Below are 6,385 nucleotides of genomic sequence, written 5' to 3'. Positions count from 1 at the left end.
CTGCTAAAAATCACCCAATAAAATGGTTTGACTCCCCAGCGGACACAACTCTCTTCCAGTGGGGGCTGCTGGTCCCACTCAGATCCCTCCCGCACCCTGGGTTCACTCTAAAGTTGCAGGCTCCGGGGCCAAAGCACCTGCTCCATGTCTGAGGACACGAGTCAGACACCAGGCTACAGCTCTGACCTCGGCTGGCTGGTCCCAGGGCCTCACAGCCAGGGTGGTACCCTGGGGAGCCACCCCACCCTACCAGCTTGGATGGACTCCAGTCACTGCATCACACAGCTACAGCACCCAAGGAGGCAGCAGGGAAACTGAGAAACTGCTGACGGAAGTCACTGATGAGCGTGCAGGACCCACATCAGTCAGGGCACAGGGACAGCAAGGTGGGGGATGGCAGGGTGGGCAGGAGGGGACAGCGTGGGCAGGAGGGGACAGCATGGACAGGAGGGGACAGCATGGACAGGAGGGGACAGCGCGAGCACCGCCCCCGGAGAGCCGGTGAGAGGAGCACCTCCCGCTCACCCCCGCATTCTCGAGCATCCTCACGAGCCGTCCAGCCGTGCCTGAGGAGATGGCGAGGAACTCCAGCTGCTGCCAAGGGAGCAGGGCTTGCCCGGCCCAGTGGATGCAGAGGCTGCCACAGGGCCCTGGGCGTGGCCAGAGGGCAGCAGGGCTGGGTGTGCGGCCACCTGGCAGGACACTGGCCACCTGTAGCATGGCAGCTGCCTCTCAGCCCACCGAGTAAGAAACAACAGGTCAGCGGTCCTTAGTTGGGTGGGGGGTCCCCTGGCTGGCCAGGGACCACCCGGTCTCCATCCTTACAGCTGCTCTGACAAAGACTCCGGGGAAGGGAGTGGAGGGAGGGAGAGGAGGGGAGAAGGGAAGAAGGGGAGAGAGGATGAGGAAGGGAGGGGTGAGGGAGAGCGCAGGGAAGGGAAAAGGGAGGGGAGAAGAGGAGGAAGGTAGGGGGAGGAGGGAGAGAGGCAGGAAGAAGAGAGAAAAGGGGAGAGAGAGAGGGTGAGTGAGGGAAGAGGGCAGGGAGAGAGGAGGGCAGGGAGAGAGAAAGGGAGGAGAAGAGGGGGAGGGGAGGAGAGGAGAGGGAGAGAGGGAAAAGAGGAGGGAGGGAGAGAGAAATGAAGAGAGGGAGAGAGGAGGGGAGGAGAGGAAATTGGAGGGGGAGGGGTGCGGGGTAAGAGGAGGGGAGGGGAGGTCGTGTCCAGCTGTGGCTGTGGCAAAGCGCAGGTGACAGTACAGACTCTGAGAGAGGAATGGACCTGCCTTTAGGGACCAGAGTTGGGCCCCCGATGGGCACATGTGCCAGCCTGGGGCCCTGGGCAAGCTCTGGGCACACTTGGAATGAAGAGGGCGAATCTGATGTCCAGCCTGCTCTGGAGGTGGCCAGAGGATCTGCCCGTGTGTCCCCAGATGTTCCTCCGGATGCCGGCCACAGCGTTGCACTGACTCATTAGTGGCCAACAGTGTCCAGGGAGGTGGGTGACCAGAACCCTGAGCTGAGCCCCCACAGCGCCAAGGGCAGAAATGCGGTTCTTCCCCTCATGGCCACTGGGTGGAGCCACCGCCAGCTCCTTCAGCCCAGGCGGTGGAAGGATGTGGGTCCTCGGACACGCCCAGTCTGCAGGGGTCCTGGCGGCCTCTGCCTGTGTGGGGACAGGAAGGGCTGTGTCAGACATGCCCAGTGGGCGCACCACAGAGCCCCACTGTTTCCTGCCCCGCCCCCACCACTGCCTGCTCATTGCCTCGGTTTCTCCACACTCGCCCTTGGCACCCTCTGTGTGATCTCGGGCTAACAACCAGCTCTCTGTCCCCAGGGGTGGGGTGGGCGGGGACACGGGAAAGAGCCACAGTTCTGCGACATGGGTGTGCGGCCCGAGGTGGGTGTGCGAGGTCCTGTGTTTGATCCTCAGCCCCGCTGGCTGTGTCCTGGTGGTGGCACCCTCGGTCCCTCCACGGAGGCCTCAGATGCAGTTGGCCAAGTGTTGCCGGGCGTGAGCCACCCCCTCACTCTGAACCTCCTGAGCTCAGCCTGGGAGGCACAAAATAGGAGACAAGTTTGGGGAGCAGCTTTCACCGAGGGCTGTGAAGGGACCGGGCAGGGGGCTGGGCCCAGAGCAGCCTCATTCAGTCCCTGGCATCCCAACTTCCCCTGAGTACTGCTGGGCAGTGACCCCTGAGCACTGAGCTGGGAGCAGCCCACCCGCGCCCCCCCGTGCTGCCGGGTAACCCTCCACAGGAGCTGAGGCTGGGAGGAGGAAGGTCAGCCCAGGCTGTGGGTCAGTGGTGGGCGCTGTCCACGCTCCCTGGTGCTGACCCAGGTGCTGACCTGCTCCCGGTGCTGACTTGTCGGGGGAGTGACCTTGGCCCTTGGGACTGACCTTGAGAATTCCTCCCACCTGCCTTTGACATTCAAACATACCCTCCTCGAGGCCGCAAGCCCAGAGGGCTTCAGAGAGGAAGCAGCGCCATTTCAGAGCCCTTGAAGCTCAGAAAGGAAATCTCATCTGGAGTCTCTGCTGGGCCGTGTGAGGCTCCGGGACAGCTGGGGGCTGGGTGCGACTCCGTGAATCCAGCCCCGCCCCCACGCTCTCTCCCTCCTCCTCCCCTCAGCCAGGGCACCCTCAGGGCCTGCCCTCTGACCACCTCCCCGCCCGCTCTCCACTCGCCAGGTCTTCCCCCAAAAGGAATCAGACTGGGCCACTGGCAATGCGGAAGAATATCAGGGTTGGGCCTCCGTGAGGAGGGAGCTGGCCTGGCATGCAAATCAACCTCAGGTTAGACGCCTCCCTGCCCCAGTCCTGTCAGTGGTCCCCTGAGTCTTGCCAGGGGTGATTCCTGAGCACAAGAGTGTGTGCCCCCCAAAAGAAGTTCAGGGTGTGGGGCTGGAGCGATAGCACAGCGGGTAGGGCATTTGCCTTGCACATGGCCAACCTGGGTTCGATTCCCAGTATCCCACATGGTCCCTTGAGCACCGCCAGGAGTAATTCCTGAGTGCAGAGCCAGGAGTAACCCCTGAGCATCGCTGGGTGTGACCCAAAAAGAAAAAAGAAAAAAAAAAGAAGTTCAGGGTGTGCTTAATCTCTCTCTGTGGGCTTCATCTGTGTCTATCATCACAGAGACCCCCCCAATTCTCCCAGTGACAGTACAGCCCCCCACCCCTGAGCCCCTGGGGTTCAGAACTGACGTGAACAGGACTCACAGCAGCTGTGTAATGCAAACACAATAGGGGTCAGCACTGCAGAGGGAGCCGCAGGGTATCCGCACCCCAACATGGATTATGTCCTTGTGGTCCCACTCCCAGCCTGCAGCTCTTGGGCTCACCAGCACCCCCAGGGGCCGAGACAAGAAGCGTCTTCAACCAGGAGCCCGTTTCTCTGGCTGGCTGGCTTGTCCGTCCTTGGATCGCCTTGGTTCTGAATCTGCCTTGAGCGCTCTCCCCCACGTGGCAGCTTGGCTGTGCCTTGGATTCCCACTTTGAATGCCTGGTTTTTGTGTTTGAAGCTGCCCTCCAGCTCCGTGTGTCACTGCCTTGGTCTCTACTGTGATGTCTGACATGCAGTTAGCATAAAAGCCTGCAATCCACACCCCTCCCATCTTCACAGTCTGTCACTGATGACAGCTGGAGAGAAGACAGTCGTGTCCTTGGGAGGAAACAGTGGTAGAAAGGCTGATCAAATGGAACGGCCTTTGCAACAGGAGACTGAAGGAATGAACCCTTAGGCCCAAAGGGATTGTTCAGAGTTAGGGCGCTTGCCACGCATGTGGCTGACCTGGAGACATCCCCCAGCACCTCAGATTGTCTCCTGAGACCTGTCAAGAGTTTTTTCTGAGCACAGAACCAGGAGAAAATTCTGAGTACCACTGGGTATGGTAAAAAAAAAATATATATGTATATATAAAGGGGAAAAAAGAAATTAATCATGACTGGAGAATGCAGATAATCATGGTCATATAAAATTTAATTTCTACGCTGCTGCTTCACCCCACTCTCTATTTATACCTGCGGTGGCTCAAATGGTCTATTCTGGAAGATATTCCGGAGGCAACCTCTGTTGCAGTTCTAACTCACCCTCCCCAGTACTTCCTCTTTGTTCCTTTCCCCCACCCCTCCCTGGGGGCGGGGGGAGGGTCTTTGCACTTCAAGAGCCCGAGGCTTCATTTTCGACTGGTGGTCAAATCCCAGAAATTCTCCCAGCCTTTCCTTGTTGGGAAGGATGACGTGCAATGAGCTCAGGGGGCAGCAGAAACTTCAGTCACGTTTGGAGATACTGTATGTACAGAGGCTGGTCCGAGTGTGGTGAGACTGGTCAGGGCTGAACCCGAGGCTGTTCAGGGCTGGGCCGAGTGTGGTGAGACTGTTCTGGGCTGGTCCTGGGTGTGGTGCTGATGTTGGTGGACCCCATGGGTGGCTTATGTGAGTTGGGGAGGAGAGAGATGGCCACTTTCTCCTGATCTGCCTCTGCCACCTGGGACCCAGGCTTAGTAGGTTCTTGTTTTACCTCACAGAAAAGAATTTCAGGAGTAGATGAGCAGTGAGGTAAAACAGATTTCACTTGGAGGTTTTTGAAGGGGAGGAGGGAGAGAAAAGTGGAAAGGAGAGAGAGAGAAAAGAGAGAGAGAGAGAGAGAGAGAGAGAGAGAGAGAGAGACAGACAGACAGACAGACAGCGAAACACTCAAGAGAGAACTCAGGCCTCTCCCAAGGGTGGAAAGAGCTCCTACACAAACACCAGCGTTGGATATGGAAGCATAAAAGTACACATGCAAGAAGAGAGATGAGGGCGACACGTGTGCTCGGCCACGTGGGCCCAATCAGCACATGGGCTCGGGCAGCATCTGCGCCCCCTTCCTTTGTCCAAGGTGGCTTCTGTAGGGTTTTTCCAACCTACCCCCATGTGGGGCTTCTACCTAGGTAAAAGTCTGTTGTTAAGGGGGTTGGGGGGTGGAGTTGGGAGTGGGGATGATCTTCTTTGAAATTCCTTTCCTGGCCCTTCGGTTCTGCTGGAGCTTCTCTGGGCCAGGTGAAAGTTTACCGGGCCTTGGTTCCTGTTTTCTGCAAGGTTGGTTTTCGCAACTTCAGGGCTATGATTTCCCAGGAAACTTACTGCCCTGTTGCCTTGGGAGGGGCCTTCCCTACCCGCCTGCATCGGGTGCGGCTGTTCAGGGCTGGTCCCAGCTCCCTCCCGCCGGCATTCTCAGAGCCTCTGGCTTGCAAGGCTGGGCTCTCATCTTTCATCTCCCCTCCTCCCAGCCACACTGCTCAGTGATCCGGTGGGAACCTCTGCAAGGTGTCAGCTAATGACCACATGGGGCTCAGAAGAATCAGCAATGAAGCAAAGGTCCAGAACCAGGAAAACAGGGGTTAGCAGCACCCCAGGGTGCTGTACTATTTTCCTCGGTACCTTTCTTAGAAGTGATGGTCAATGGTTGCGTGCTGCTGAAAGACAAGCCAAGCCCCCGGGAATGTGGCAGGCACAGATCTCCAGCTCTCGGGAAGTGCCTGGAGCTGGGCTGGCAGCAGGGAGAGCCACCACGAGCTGCAGAGATGCCCCCAGGGGAGGCTCACCACGGCAGTGCTCACTGTGGGCAGCCATGCCCCCAGGGGCCACTTCTTAGAGCTGTCTCTGGAGTTTCAGGCTCATTAAGTGGAATCTGGGGGGCCTGCTCTGCATGCATGGGGGGAGTGACTCCCCCAGCCCGCTCTCATAGCTGGTAGCAGCCCCCTTGACCCCCCCACCCGCACTGGGTATGGTCCAAAATATGTGTTGGGCAGTTCAAGCGTGTCTGAAACAAAAGCACAGGACGGACGACAGCAGCCACCACCATCATGGTCAGGCTCCTGACGAGCTGAGCTGCACTCAGATCAGCCTGTCTCCCCCGGAACAATGCACCGCTTCGTTTCCCAGAGTTCCTGGCATGTCCAAAGGTGTTCTTGAGGTCAGGGGGAGAACTCAAGGGGGTGCAGCTCCTGCCATGTATGCCCCAAACCCGAAATTCCATCCCTAGCACCATGGGGATTCCCAAGACTAGTGCAGGTGTGCTCAAATGAGCACCAAACTGCCAGGCGGAGTATTGGGGGGTGACCCAGCGCCCTGAGCACTGTGGGGGAGTCTAGGAAAGGGGGGTAGCCCAAGCTGTGCTTGGTCATCATGCAGGGCTGTGGAGAGCCCTAACAGGTTCTGTGGTGAAGCTCCCTGCCGAGCAAGGACGGGGGCTCCCCCAGGTAAAAGCTGTCTGCACCCCGGGTGCCTGTGGCTGCAGTGCCCGGATATTGGGTCAAACACTGTTCTGGATGCTTCCATGAGAAGAGCCTTGGAATCCATGGACTGGAGCAGTTGATGGGCCTGTACTGAGGTGGGCCTTGTCCA

The sequence above is a fragment of the Sorex araneus genome, chromosome 3, assembly GCF_027595985.1.
Source record: "Sorex araneus isolate mSorAra2 chromosome 3, mSorAra2.pri, whole genome shotgun sequence".
Lineage (NCBI taxonomy): Eukaryota > Metazoa > Chordata > Mammalia > Eulipotyphla > Soricidae > Sorex > Sorex araneus.
Note: the sequence above shows the minus strand (reverse complement) of the source record.